The sequence below is a fragment of the Triplophysa dalaica genome, chromosome 11, assembly GCF_015846415.1.
Source record: "Triplophysa dalaica isolate WHDGS20190420 chromosome 11, ASM1584641v1, whole genome shotgun sequence".
Taxonomy (NCBI): Eukaryota; Metazoa; Chordata; class Actinopteri; order Cypriniformes; family Nemacheilidae; genus Triplophysa; species Triplophysa dalaica.
In genome coordinates this window covers 8,719,590-8,735,850 of record NC_079552.1, presented here as the reverse complement: position 1 = coordinate 8,735,850, position 16,261 = coordinate 8,719,590, and the positions used below count along the sequence as shown (strand labels likewise).

General features: G+C 38.0%; 1 long non-coding RNA gene across 1 annotated transcript in view; it reads right to left on the bottom strand.

The window, feature by feature from the left end:
* LOC130431689 (uncharacterized) overlaps window positions 1–16,261 on the bottom strand; it is a 56,829-nt gene that overhangs the window by 38,815 nt on the left and 1,753 nt on the right. Inside the window, exon 2 of the long non-coding RNA XR_008908305.1 lies at window positions 12,299–12,354. This is a non-coding gene — a long non-coding RNA (uncharacterized LOC130431689). The remainder of the gene's footprint in view (window positions 1–12,298; window positions 12,355–16,261) is intronic.

Genomic DNA, 16,261 nt, shown 5'->3' with positions numbered 1-16,261 from the left:
AAGAAAAAAGACTCGCTGTACTGTATTTTTCTAAAGGTAGCTTGAATAAGCACATATTCATGTGTGATTTATATTAAGTAAAATATAAACCATATATGTAAAAAAAATATACAATATCTACCAAATGCTTCCTTGTCCAATTACACATTATGAAAACACTAATGCCTGCTCTAAATTACAGATTTGTTCTTTTCTTAAAATTATGAAACATCGCTGTGCCACAGTTTTGCTAACAGTTCATGCTTTACCACACAATGGAGAGACGGCGCATCCCTGCATTTCAAACACAAGAAAGTGCCACATTGTAACAACAGTAGACTGAAAATAAGAGCCATTCTGTCTGCTTCCTGTAGGAAGCCCCCCGCCCGATCCCACCCTCCTGACAGCTGACCGTGCTGCAGTTTGCCCATCACTGATTAATAAAATCTCCATTCTCCCGACCGGCACCCAACCGGCACGTACCTCGTCTGTGGATGCTGACAACAACATCAGTGAGTGAAGCGTTCAGCGTGGATACAATAGCATTAAGTACTGAACAACGGTCAACAGTGAACACAAACACTGATTTCATTTGTAAAACACAGAGCACCAGAAAAAACTTAATCGGACGAGGCAATTAGCAGTGTTCTTCCTGAAGACTTTACTTCTCCCCTAACCTTTACACAACAGTTTATGTCAAAGGATTTGTCACCTCCGCTGTGAGGCCGTCTTGGCTTTTCAAAAATACATAATAGGAGAAAAGAAAAGGGGGGAAAACTCCTCCAAGCCTCCGCTGAGGATTTGGCCACTTATATAACTCCCAATTATCAAAACTTCTCCAGGCAGCCTCTGCACTGTTTATATGACTCACAAAATATCTAATACTCAACTGTGTATAATGCCACTGTGGCCACATGACTGCAGAAAAGGCTCTTGCGCTTTCTGCCCCACTGAGTCAGGCATAATAGGTGTCTTGAAGGCTCCGGGCTCAGGCCTGCAATGCTAACAAAGCCTGGGTGGCTTGCAGGGAAGAGCATGTCTTCAAGCAACTTGCCAAAAACTCATTTTCAGGAGCACTCAGGGATTTCCTAAGGATGCTTTGGTGCTGCTATGACATGGCAGGCTTTAGATATCATGGCGCATGAGGGATCTGGGGGTGCATTGCATAAAAATGACCAAAATAACAGCTGCTGAGGAAAAAAGTACATACTTTATGAAAAATATATAATATTATATGATATTATATAATATCATATAATATAATAGGATAAAATATGATATGATATGATAATACAATAATATAATACAATATGATGTAATATAATATAACATATTTATTAAATTATATAATAAAAATAATAAAAATCTCTCTGTATTAAAAACGTTCAAATGGTATAATCATTATTATAATATATTATATAATATATTACATTTTATATTATATAACATTACATTACATCCCATATACAGCTTAATATACAATAATAACAATAATAACACTTTTTTTATCTCTGGATTAAAACATTCGGCGAAAATCAACCGGAAAAAGAGGCATTATTCTCAATGCAGACCGCTACCAATCACTGACCACATCTTTTCCATTCTTTCCCTTTGACTTCTGCTCTCTCTCTTTAGGCCCACGTTAATGTACCTGTTTACCTGATGGGTGGTCTTGAGCCGAGCTCAAATAAAACCCCTTCCCCTGCAGATCTAAGTGTAGAGTAGCTGCTAATCCGATTTCAGGAAACAACCAAGCCGCCCTCTAGCTTCCCAGCTTATTTCTACACCACCACGGGGAGGAGGTGGGGGGTGCATCATTCAGCAAATATTCCAAGCCAGACTTTGGGACCACCTAACCTGTGGCTTTTATTGCCGACCCCGTAATGAGGAGGGGAATATTACCTTTTCACTGCCTGTGCTTTTTTAACTACGCTCTGCCCTCGCGGGGACATTACAGTGGCCAAATATAAAGCCGGGTTTCATGGAGCCCGAGCTTATCTGGCCTCAGAAAGTATGTGAGACATGCCGGTGAACAAAGGCCCGTCTCTCTGCCAGCTAGCAGGGTGAGGGGATCTCTTTCAGTGGCCACAGATTGCCCTGTGTTCCCTTAATTGACAGACCCTGACAGGCTGGGACAAAAATGACATGCAGCTGCCCCTAGCACTGCATGCACAGGTAGACCACCTTTCAGCTGGGAAATTGTCCTCAATTCTCTATTCTGTATGGAGGTCTTCTACCTCAGGCCCATGGCTACGAATCCGTGCGAGGTAAAACAAACAATATGTTTGTAGGTTAAAGCAAACAAAAAAGGTCTATTGGCAGCAAATAAAGGATTTTTTCTAACAATATTAGATTAATTCTAATTCAAAGCATTTGATGATTTGGGACGTCAATGTGCAGAAAGAGTCATTGCCCACAAAAAAAGGAAAAAGCAACGAATCAATGAAAATGAGAAGGAGGGCTAAAAGGGAGCTTCTGTGTTTGAGGAGAACAGACGCAGACTGGCTCTGGTCAACGTTTCTGCCCAGTTTGGGGAAAGCATGTCCTCAGCTGGCCAAACATAGGCAATGCAGTTCCTTAAACACTTCCAACCATTTACATTTATTAGAATCTATTGTATTAATGCTGTAACATTTGTCATCATTTTATTTTTTATAACACTCAAATTAATGTCAATATTTCTCGACTGCAATTTCCCAAACCGCCCTAACTTCAATAATAAATGACTACATGCTTAAAAACAGCACCAAACATTTTAAAACCAACCAGGCTGGACCATCACAACTACCGAAACATTACAGATTTCCAGAAATATATTTTCAAAGTACACTTAGCGGTGAAGAACCAAAAACATGATTGGACAGATGACATCACCTCAGTGTGCGTGTTAGCATGGGCCAGAGCTGTACATGTGATCACTGACATACTGTACACGATGGCATCAGAGGAGGAGAGTGTCACTGCTGATCCCTGATGTACTGTCAGATGTCAGCAGACCCTAGGGGTCTGTTTCTACTGGGAATACTAGCGACCATACGGCATCTGTCACTGACTCTCAAATCCGACCGCCGAGTCTCACCCACACCACGCCAGATCTGTGCTACAACACACTACTGAAGACCAGACTGGATAAGATACTTAGACGTGTATAACTTTGACACAATTTTTTAAATATTTATAATGAACTTTTTTAAATTATTATTCCAATTTTTGGAATATTTTATTTAGTTGAAATATTTTTTTGGGATATCCAAATTTTTCTTTCACAAGTATTATGAACATCAGAGTCCGGGGCTTTTCTGGGAGTTTTTTTTTGTCTGGGAGTTATGCTTGTTGAATTATATTAATATTACAATATTTTACCTTTGGTTCGAAATCTTCACTTCTATAAGTTTACATTTTCATTGTTTGAATAAAGTTTGTACAACAACTAATTGAATGAATGAATCGAAAGTCTAAAATAATGTATGAAATATTCAATATAATATGTTATGTAAGACTTAACAGGTATGTGCTTATGCAGAAAAATAACTTGAATTGACATGATAAAAAGTGACCAGGCCTGGTCTCCTTAATGGTTTAAACTAAAGTTTTTCAAACTCAACTTTTGATGTATTTACTTATTGATTTATACTTCATATCAAATACAACAATATTCAATGCAAATGTTCACAGATTCTAAATATTTAGGTACTAAAATACCCAGACTGGCCTACGCATGTATTTCACAGGAGCATTTCGCTATATACAAACTATTAAAACACATGTAAAAATTAGTATGTGATGTTAGTCTGTGTACAGACTACAGAGAGAAAGAAAGAGAGACATGTTGGTCAGAGTACATAGAGAGATATATAAAAGAGTCCCATTTTTGCTCTCCCTCACTGTTACCTGAGGAACACCGCTGAAGTCAATAAAAGCTCTTGTGTCAGTCAGAGCTCTTTCACTGCTCTCTTTGATGGCCCATCACACTAGCGTTGCTCAGAGATGACCTTGATCCCACACTTACTCCACAGCCGGAGGAGCCTGTAAACACTCCCACTCTCAGCCGCTTAACAGCCACAAACTAAACAAACAAAGGTAAATAACACATGGCTTTGAATGTGAAGGGTCCATTTTCCCTGGTACCTGGACGTCTGCATGGCCCCCGGGGGCGTGAGTTGTTTTTTATTTGTTTGTTTTTTACCTGTGTCTGGTAACTATAGCACCTTGATAAACACTTTGTCAATCAACAATCCACCTTTTTAAACAGTGCCCATACAATAAAATAAAACAGTGCTGGGAAACCCAACGTCTGTTTTGATGTTCTTTATGTTTGTTTGTGTTTTACCTGCATTGGCTTGTAATGTACAAAATGCCTCATTATGTACATTCAGATTCTTACAGAGAGATTTCATGAATGTGTGTGAACGTAGAGTGTTGTAGTTGGTTACGTTTAAACACAATTTGGTTATAAAACTAAAAAGAGGCTTGACTTTGTCTATTTGATCATAGAAACAGTATTTAATCCGCTTCTGTAACAATTCAAGAGTAGGTCAATATAGCTGTCATAACTGACTTGAGTAGCTTATGTAAAACAGGCCATTAACTTAATTGTTACTTATGAAATAATACTTTACATTTTCTTTTAAAATTATAAAATCTAAGCGTTATTGATGTTTGACACTAACAAAAAAGCCAATTCAAAATAATTATACATTTCTTACATTATATTTTTTTTTGAAGCAGCTGTAAAATAAGAAACTAAATTGAGCAATTCTTTCATATCCAAACTCACACACCTCCATTACCAAGACTGCAGCTCAAGACTCTGTCTGAGGATCACATCATTAAAAAAACTTGTTTTCTTTGCTTTTGTTCACCCAAATGCTCAGGTAGACTGGAATCTTGAGAGCGCTGGTGTAAATGACCTCTCCAGCGGCTCCCGTGGAACACTCAGAGAGCGACTCTCGTCTCAAGCACATAAAATGTTATTGCGTGCTCAGTGAAGCTCTAACCAGGGCACCGACAATAGCCATCACCACTAAAGAGCTTTTGGCTCCAGTGGGAGCTAATGAAACTCAAAGAAAACATCACTAATTCTAACGCTGGAACCCGAAATGGCCTTGACAATTAGGAGTCGTCTCCTAAAATAAATGCCTCGTTGTAGGTTTTGCCAACAGATGACAAATGCGCCATCCAAATGACTAATTTATACTGTGGAAAACACAGCTATACGAAATTCTCTCGACAGAAATCTGTTTAGAAAAAAAGTACTGTGTCTTATTGAAGGCACTGTGACTGTAGGTTAGATATGATTTATTTCTAAGGTTTATTATAATGAGGAAACCATTAAGAAATTATGCCGGGAAATGACAAATAAATCTGCCGTCGTGTACTATTTAATCTCCTATATTAATAAGAACTATATTACCACAGTGATGAAGACAGAAACATAATGAAACTTCAGACGCCATCTATTCTAAAACCTATTCTGAAATGATAACAGTAACGTCCTCAGTATTTCAATAACCTGCGCATGCTTTCCTTCAAACACGTAAATGAATCACGTTGCTGTTTACTATATTCGGTTTTTGTGAAATGTCTTGCATTTTAATACATATTCATAATATTATTTCTATATTTTTTCACAGACAAAAATCATGAGTGAGAGTCAACAGTGACTCAAAGCTCAGCATATCTTTGTTTATGCATTAATGCAACTATAATGACAATGTGCTTAGCTGGTGACAACGTTCACATTAGAGCCTAAAACAAAACAAGAGTTTCACATTTCCAACATACACAAACTCCTTGTTTTTGTGACATTAGCATAAAACAATGCAAATAAGTTAACAGAACTTCGCAAAAACGAATAAATGCCAACATCCAATATAAAAAATATAAGTCCTATTTCTAAAAAAAACCGCATAATTTGCCAATAAACCTGTGCAGGCTAATAATTATCTTTAAGTCCAACCCATGCAGAAGCAACTACATCATATCTAAGCATATGAGATAAGCAAGCGCCACACAGTCAAGCGTTTCAGAGCTGTCCTTTATTGCCATGCTCATCGCTGTAATTTCTCGAATGCTGGCCACTGATTGCATTTCAGCCCAGAGGTGAATATTACATGCTCACTTAGCACCTAAGATCATACAGACCGCAGTGTGTCTTCCCCTCCACTGGGTACTTGGCAAAGCAAAACTCTGTGAACATAGTACAAACTACAGCTCATCCAGCAGACACCCACATCTGTGCGCGGAACAGATAAGAATGTATATCTGAATGTTGATGTGCATCTTTGTTTAAATAAACCGATGTAATGGCTGATTTGAATTTAAGCCATGAAATCGTATAGTAAATAGGGGTGTCAACGATCAAAAATAAATAATCAAATTAATTACAGATCTTACATCCTTATGGTTGTGGCAGAGTGTTTAGAATGATCAAATTTTTACCGTGAAAGCAATGCAAGTCGCTCTGGATAAAGCTAAATCTGCTAAATGCATAAATATAAATGTTATTCTTTATTATCTGATGTTTTTGGCACAGTCAGTGTAGTTTGGTCAGTAATTTTGACCATAGAAAGCAGAACAAATATTGTGTGCAGGTCAAGTGGCTTAATAAATTGTGATAATTTTTTTAATCGCATTAATTTAGCCCTAAATTGATTTCACGCTCAAGAAATTGAGAGCATAATTGGCCTCAATGTCAATTGAATATTTTGAAACACAAACAAAAGGCAAAAAAAAAAAATCGGACAAATAATAAGCCTTCCATTAATGTCAGGATGAACGAAAGCAACAATCACTTCCCCTTCGTTGAGAGTTGAATGCATTAGAAAACATTGAATGTGGCTGAGAGGTGTTTTGTGTATTCACGGGCTGTGGAGGACTTAACCCTGCTATAGAGGGGTGAGAATACAATAGCTCAGGCACCAGGGGTCTGAAACTATACACTTTAATAAAGTCACCAACGGCTAAATGAGGAGCCGCTATCGCGCTCGCATTACCAACAACAAGGGCCGCACTATGCCTCCAGGGGGTTTGTTTTCCACAAATATGCTAAGCTAATGCAGACCCAAAAACACAGAAACCCGATCACAACTCAAGGCTAAGGTTGTGCGGGTTTTAGTCGGCGCTAGTGCTTTTTCTGCGCGAGAAGCTTAGTTGTGGAACTTAAGCCTTAAAAAAATATCTCCTACGCATGCTAAAACACGAAACAAAGGGAGCCGCTCGGCTCCGCACCGATGGCTTTCTTGGTCCGCGTTGGCGCTGAGTGGCCAGCTACCTGATGGCTATCCCCAGGCCTGTGTTTGAGCGCTAAATAAATTGTTATCTAGTGAGGTTTTTGTCATTTCTGGTTTGGTGCCAGGAACATCCCTCCCAGCCACCTGTCTTTAGATAGGGAGCGAGAGCGAGAGAGGCAAACTTTGGATAGGCTCTCTTTTGGGCCTCCCATTTGGACACAGGAGAGGTCGTAACCTCCCTCTTTATTTTTCCCAAGGCTGTTGGGCTAATGAAGTAACAACAAACTGGGCCGGCGGCTAATTTGGAGTGGCATTTCCTGGCCCCTCTTGGCCCACGGAGATGTGTTTCATTTTCTCTTATCAGTGCTTCAGTCATGTGGCTTTCCGCATGGACGCCCCTGTCTCCCCCCATCCCTGGCCTAATGGAAACTTCGTTAATGTCATTAATCTGCCGTCGAGGACATGCACTAAACACACATCAGCCTGTTTGTACCAGCTTCGGGGAGAAAACACCAGAGGCTGTTTAGACTAGGGCTTCACACAGAGAAATGACAATAAGAGAATTTCCTCGTCGTCTGTTTGTTTCAGTCTCGTGCGTTTTGTTATTGCGGCCTCGACCGACTGAATCTACTCTTTGATCTGTGAAAAACACGTACAAATCGTGTAAAATGTATTTCATATATAATATCGTTTACAGATTCTTTCATGCTATTCCTTTCCTCACCATTCGAGGACCATCATGTCAGACTCTCCCTCCCCGGGCAGTATTGAAACAGAGGGCTCGCTTAATGCCATCTTAATGATGAGTCAGGTGACTTAGTAAGGCCACTCTCTAATTAAGAGGCTTCATTCACACATTCCCTCAACTTCATGAATGGACGCTCTAAGACTGACATGTCATATAGTTCCATTCATCTCGAGCAAAAACACGAGGGGGAGCGGAGCTCAGCTGGGAGGGATGGGTAAGCGAGGGGACAGTTTTCTTTTGTGTGCCGCTAAGCTTCTGGGGCCAAATGCCAGCGGGCTAACCCCTGTGCTGGCTGCCCATGTGTTTCTCCTTCCTCCCAAACGGAGTAATTAGGGAGATCTTAATGGGTTTCCAGGTTTATTAGTGGCCGAGAAAAGCTTCAAATGTCACTTTAATTAAAGGGGATTCCACGGACAGCTTGTGTGGCAATGTCAACCCCTCAAAAAATTCCTTGTTTGGGCAGGAGAAGTGAAACAGGCCTTCAATGCACACAAAGAACGGCGGAGCTCTAAACGGCAGCTGTCTAGACGTGCGGTCAGAGACAAAATAGATCATTTGACCTCGACGGAACATTAAACTGACAGCGATTATCTGCTCACAAATGCCACACATGTGTAGAGTCCGTTGCTTTCATATCAGCGCCAAAAATCCGACTCCCCAAAAACCGTCCCATTCAAGAAGCGCCCTCCCAAATTATTTTGGGGGATGAATTTATTCCTGGCATATCCTATGCTCGTTCATGCAGGATATAAAATCCTAGATTATTTCTTGCTTGGTTAACCTGCATCCGGTCGCCTCGTTCACAAAACCGCTCTAATGTCGCCATTAGTTATGCTTCTATGGTGGCCAAAAGATGAATCCCGAGGTCTCCGCGTTCAATAAATGTGTACATGAATGGTGGAGGCAGATAAAATGTATCGGAGAGATAAAGAAGGGGCCAGTTCATTGCTGGAACATCAGAGGGGAAGATAATTAATCAATATGAAAATGACATTGGCTTCACTGTTAAATCAGAGGCATGGAAAAGCCGCTCTGCCTTTTCACCTTGAAGAAGCTTTAATATTAATTGTCTCGGAAGACGACGACAATAACGCAAAAAAATGAATGAGTTGAATTTTACACCGATGAATTCACATTTATCACTTTGGCCCAGTACAATCATAATTTTTTTCAAAGATCTCAGCTTGTCTGCAGATTTAATCACATTAAATAGTTTTCACAGTTAAAGTATATAAAAACAATACAAAATTGTTCTTGTATTTTAATATACCTTTACACAAAAACTGCAAACAAATAAATGTACAGGTTAATGTCAATAAAACAAAATTGAGTCTCTGGCTCGTAAAACAACTTGCTGGACAAACACATTTAACTGTCCTCTAAGCTACGACTGCTTTTGTGAAAGGGAGAACCTCAAACATTTCAGAGTTTTATAGCACAGGTGCGTAACCGTACAGAGCGGGAGCCTGGAAAGGTGATCTGGTTATTGGCCATGGGAAAACAACAGTGTGTCAAAGGATTGTCTGTGATAGATAAGAGACTTGTAATCATCTTTTATTATTATGTGTCAATCTGCAAGAACAATGCGAACTTGAAAACAGCCCAAACACTAATGCAGCCAACATTTGATCAATAAATACTATATTTGGATGACAAGACTCATTACATCTTTAATTATGGAAAAAAATAAAATTACGGAAAAAAGCTAATGTCTTGATACAAGCATTTTAGAACCCTCACTTTAATACCAAAAAGTATTTCTGTATCACGGTGGAAGTCATATTTCTCGTCTTTCCAATAAGTAAAAGAAAAATACAAAACAAGAAAATGATACAAATGTATAATTTGCAAGCGAAAACGCTGGGCTTTGAGCAGAAAGCACCCTGCGATTTTTTAGCACAAAGCGCAGAGCCCAGAGTCTACCGCCTGTGTGTCATGCTGCGAATTGCATCTGGTGGCAGCAAAGCGAAACAGCAAGCTTTATTTTCTTCAGACAGTAATGCTAGCGTACCTTTGGCACAGAAAGCCAGCGTCTCTCATAGCTCACTCGGGGCTACTCAGTCAATGGAACAAAGTTAGAAGAATGGAACACAGTCTCTGAACAAAACACACACACACACTGGCGAGAGACGGCGAGACCAGAGCTGGAATTCCACTCGCTGTGCAAGATGAGCAATATGGTGACAGGCAAGAGTGGCATGGGGCCCTTCCTCTGAAGCCGAGCGTGTTTTCGTCCTGAAATAACCCGCGTTTTCATAAGCAAGACTATCTTTATAGAAGGCAGGTGAACATGGTATTCATCTGTGCATCCATGTGCAAAGGTTTGGCTGAGCTAATCTACTTGTGGGCACTATATTTAGCAGTGCACTTAATGCTTTTTTTTGTCACGTGCCGTATAAACGCTTGACAGTAAGCCACGTTTACAACGACAATAAACAAAGGAGTGAAAAATCAAATCCAATTATACTAACTGAAACTGTACAGAGAGGACCATGAGCTATCAATAAAGTCACTGTTAAAGCGTCAATAATACTTGTACCAGTGAAACCCTTGTCAATGTCTTATTGAATTTCAAAAATGTTCAGATGCTTGTTTGAGCTAAAACGCAGAATTAAAAAGGCTCATTAGGGATATCAACAAGCTGTACAAAATCTTTTTCAATACCTCGCTATGAACCAATTGAACATGAATGAATGGTCTGAAACAGCCGCACAGTTGATTCATAATAAAGCCAAATTTGAGATACTCTAATGAATTAGAATTGAAATTTATGTGTTTTGCTTTACATGCATGTCTGGCCATATTTATTCTTGTGGCATAAAAGTCAGGCCAAGGTATGATTTAAAGTGGCTCTAATGTCAAGATAAGATAAAGAATCACAAGGTGCTCTCTGACACAAGATAAATGGCAGTTGACCCAAAGACACAAGGAGGTGAGAAGCCTTGTAGCATTGTTTTGCTGCTGCTCTAAAAACATTTCCTGTGTTGCCTGAGAGACGAGACACCCTCGGGCCATTTTAGACATGGATTTATCATCTATGAAAAGTTTGAGATAAGGGCAACTGAATGAGACTGGCTGTACCTGTAAATTGATAAAGTTCATCCCATCTATCACTTTCAGCCTTAGTATAAAAATATTAAAGTTTGATAAAAAATGTGTTTTGTTGATCATTTGTATAAATAATTCAAATTATTAATCAGAATTATTACGATTTACAATTCAGGAGTTCTCAAACTATTTAAGGTGGCAAACTGCTATAACAGTAAAACACAAATATATTTGTGAAAGGTATATTTATAATTTAGTGTAATATTCTCGCGATACACTGATAATTTAAAAATGAAACAACAGAAGCAAAATCATAAATGAATGAAAACTAAATCAATTGTTCAATGTTAAGCAACATTGATGCTTTCCGTAAAATTATAATGATTTTATTTATTTACTTTTTCTTAGATATGCCATTCAACTTATGAACAACTTGGACCACAGTTTAAAAACCACCGCATTAGGTCTTTAGGACCACAAAAAAATCTGATGTTAATAGGATGGTTCACCCAAAGATAAAAATTCTGTCATTATTTACTCGAGGGATGAACAAAGAGAAAGATATTTGGAAGAATGCTTGTAATCAGACAGTCTTGGACCCCATTGACTACCATAGTCAAACAAAGAAATTTATAGAGATTTGGAATAACAAGAGAGAGAATAATCCATGACAGAATTTTAATTTTTGAGTGAACTATCCCTTTAAATAATATGCAAAATGCATTTAAATCACAATTTAACCTTCAGAAGCGTGGCTTCAAAAAAAACGAATTCTTTTCATTACATCTCACTCTTCTTATTTTGTCTCGGTGACAAAAACAACATCGCTCCTCTAAAATCCAAAGGAGAAAGAGTGTATACGCAGAGTTACTCAACTGCATGAACGCATGCCCAATTCTGCTACAATATTCTGTGAGCCGCGCAAATGATCAAACTTGATGACAGGCTCAGTCTGAGGAAGAGACAGAGCCTACAAAAGGAAATGTGACAGGCTCTTCTACAACAGATGTTTCTACCGAGGGGAGTCTACTCTCCACTGAGCAGTCTCACACATGAGAGACACCCAAAAGCTCTGGAAACCGTCCTAAAAATGTATGTTCACTGGTAAAAACTCTACCCCCAGCCCCCCATACGGGCGACCCACCACTAAATATTCCAGTCAGAGACGCAGAGGGGTGTAAAAACAAGCACCAAAGTACCGGAGCCAAAGTTTTACAAAGGGATAGAAAGGAACCATTGTTAGATCAAAACAAAAGATGAAAAACAAAAAAATAGCAATTTTAAGTCTTACCACACAGAGCGTTTGCCTCTATTGATCCATAATCCGGAGAAGAGCCGCGTTATTGACTGAAAACAAAACACATTAGAAAGGCCATTTGTCAGAAATGTTGCTCTTCAGATCTATCACGAAAAGAAAAAATTTCCCACTGTAAACGATAACACACGTCTGTTCTTCATTTCCAACAGATCAATGTTAATATGCAGGGGGTCCTGAAGATGGATTGCGGACACCCTTTAACCAGTTAAGTGCTGGGGTCATGGCACATATAGGCCTGATAAGCGATATGAGCCCGAAACAAGGTGTTTATTTTATATGACGCACTTCATATATCATACTACAGCTTTCTGGGCGGCTTTGTCGTATATCTGTCATATACAGACAATGTGATATACATGTATACAGTATACTCTATACTAGATTTACAGACGCGAAGTTCATAGGACAAGCTGACCTTTCAAATTAATTTTTGATAAATTTGTATCCACTCAATTTTAAATATGTTGTTTTGGTCTCTTAAGTATATTGTTTTATTGGGACATGATTGATTTACATCCACTTAAAGTCACCATAACACCATTTCTTTAAAATTAGCTAAAAAAATGACTAAGAAAAGTGTTCTATTTGTTTACTTTTGAATGACAGTGGAAGTTGTTTTCCGATGGTTCGATAAATTGCAACTAATGCAATATAATTCACTGGCATACAAGACTTAAAGGGATAGTTCACCCAAAAATCTAAATTCTTTCATCATTTACTCACACTCATATTACGCCAAAACTTTTATGACTTTTCTTGTGCAGAACACAAAATATATTCTTTTAAAGAATGTTGGTAACCAAACATCATTAGACACCATTGACATCCAAAATATGGACACATTTCTCAAAATATCTTCTTTTGTGAAACTGAATTTCTATTTTTGGGTAATCCCTTGAAGCATTTAAATGCTTTTTGGTAGTACTGTGTGTATGTGCACTTATAAAATATATTTCTTAAGATCAGTATAAGCAGACTCATCTAAATCAGAATACATTAAAATACTGAATTATGTGTACGGCAGGTCTTAGAGAGCAGTGGCCAGTCTGGTGCCTATTTCCTTGAGACAGGATCTAAGCAGGAGCCAGACGGGAAGGCAAGCATTGCCTTGCAGGAGGCCGGATAAGCCAGCTCTGATGGCTTGATACAGCTCCAGACCCCCAAGCTTGATACCCTTGCCACAGAAGCAGGTCTAAATAACGTTTGTCATGCCTGCAGCACGCATGCTACTGTGTGACATTGGGTTTCCTGCTACAAGTCTTTCATATTGTATTCAAGGACAAAGCTTAAGTGTGTCCGGATCACAACCTGCCAGGATACACATGTACCATTGCTAATTCAAAGTTCAGTAGTGAGGATGGTAAATGATATATTAAATTTAACGAACGTTATATAACTAGTATTGCGTATTGTCTCGTATACCAGAATTAAGAATATTTTTTTTGGAGCATTTACATTTTTTGCGTAGTATTGTACAGAACAGATCAAGAAACTGCATGTGTTGTACAAATACATCAACTAACAAAAATTGAGGCTAAACCTTACATTCTTTTCCCTTCACATAAGTGATGGTGAACTTTAAAGCACCTTAGCAGTTTGGTTGCGTGATTAAATTCTATTCATTTATCTCCACATTTGAGGGTTAGAGGAAAAATTGTGAAAAGCTTGAAAAACCTCATTAATAATACTCGGTGGCTTCAATTACACAATAGATTTGTTCAATTTTTATCAATATCTGTGAGATGAAAACAAAAATCTGTTGATTTGATTTTGGCACTTGGGTAATTCAATTCAAAATCATCTAATATAGAATATAATAAAACACATTCACTTCAAAGTATAATAAAGTTAATAAAAAATGTGAAACCGCTCTACCTGAACTGTGAATCAAACATTAATAAAATAATTAGAGATGTGTTCCGACAGACAGCTCCTGGTATTATTGTCTAAAGTTGAGGAAAAGGTAATTAATTTGGCAGTAAATTTATTCGCACTGTGTTTGGCACCTCTAACGAAGGAGAGGAAATTGCAAAAGCGGAGATCAAGTCTCCTTCCATTGTGTCTGATCAATTGGAAATCTTTCTCTTTTAACACAATATGCACATTGTGTATCGCGGTCTTCCACTGCTGAATGACATGCTTGAGCATACCAGTAACTATGAGTGAAATCTCATTAATGACTTTTTAATATTTTAATTACGAAATGTTTTAAATGTGGTTATTTCCTTAGAAAAGACATTGATAAAATAAATTAAACTAGAAGTAATTGTGTATTTATTCTTAGGAAGGCACCGAAACCAGATTTATAGTGATGTTAATAGATTTCTACTAAATGAAATAGTAACTTAAAAAATAATACTAGTCATGTTATCAAACATCTGGCCTAAAAGTTTTTATAATGATAAAATACACATAACTGCAGTCAAAATGAAAACCGCATTGAATACTTATTTTTTGATAAAAGGACATTTACAACATACAGAATAGAGAGAAATTTACCAGAAACTTTAGATAATCAACGTATAACACAAATTTTTATGATACAGCTGTAGGCTGTTAATTTCACATCTGTTTTCCGGGTGCCCAGGGCAACAACGGTGTGTGTTTAACAAACACTAGGGATGGTAATATAGTGTCACAACATATGTACTGTATGTGCATTGTGTTGCATTTAGTATGTTAAAGCTCAGCACAGTTACGGGATGTGCTTGATGAGACAATGGTCTCTGCTGTTTCAGTGTCTCTGTGGCCCACCATAAGCACAAGGGTTTTGACACAATGGCAGATGGGCCACATCGTGCCTTCAACTGGAAAATAGTTATCTTGTGTCAGTAACAACAAAAAAAGAAAATAAACAGCAAGACTAGTGACTAGAACGACTATTATATTGCCCCGGGCAGCGAAAATCAACTAACAACCTGTACTTATGTTGCAACATGAAAAGCTTTTGCATAGCCGTGCCATGCAACCCTGAATACAACCATTTACATTTGTAAAGAAAAGGTATTAAAATAATATACACAAAAAATAAATTATTTGCTTTTTAAATTGTTGGATTATTGTAGTTATTGATAAATACATTTTATTCTAGCAAAAAGAGATTGATAGGAAATAAACATGTGCCTTGATAATTTACTGTAAACGTCATAAAAACTGCATGTGTTTTTGTAGCCATACATCATCATGGGTCACCGAATCCCTTTTCGTAAGTGCCTCAATGTTTCTGTTTGCAAGCATCGCTGCAACGATGAAACGTGTAACATGACTCAATGCCGCCACCTAGTGCTCATAACGTGAAGACCACCACAGAGACTATTTAAATAGTACAAATATGTCCAACTGCGACAACAAATTTTTAAGTCTCACTTAATTACATATACAGACAATATTTCAATAACAAAGTGAACGTTTTGCATTATTAATCTTACAAATGTGTCATGTTGTGTGGCCCTAATAACATAATACTGCAAAAGGATAAATTCAAGGGCTATATCTCAGTAACTATATGCGAGACAAAAATCGAAAAAATAAAAATATGTATTTGCTGTTCTGCAATTAATGTATTTTCCGTATTAATATGCAATATTAGTATTAATATTTCTTTCCTTTTATAAATTTAGCTGAAAAGAGTATCGGCCCACCTGAACAATCCAACCTGCAGATCCTATACAGGCTACAGATCATTCTCAGTGTTAGAATTTAGACCAAGTGGAACAATATGCCTTGATATTTATGATCTCTCTAAATGTCAACAGGAAAATGATCCTTCTATTTAATTTGTTAAAAACTATAAAGCATGTGCTATAGAAATACCATTTGATTGAAGCCATGCAGGCTTACCTAACCCAGTAACCATACAGCTATAGACAATACTGAACAAGCTCTAATGTACCTGCAATAATATAATCCTCTTACCGGTAAGCCTTTTTTGAAGTA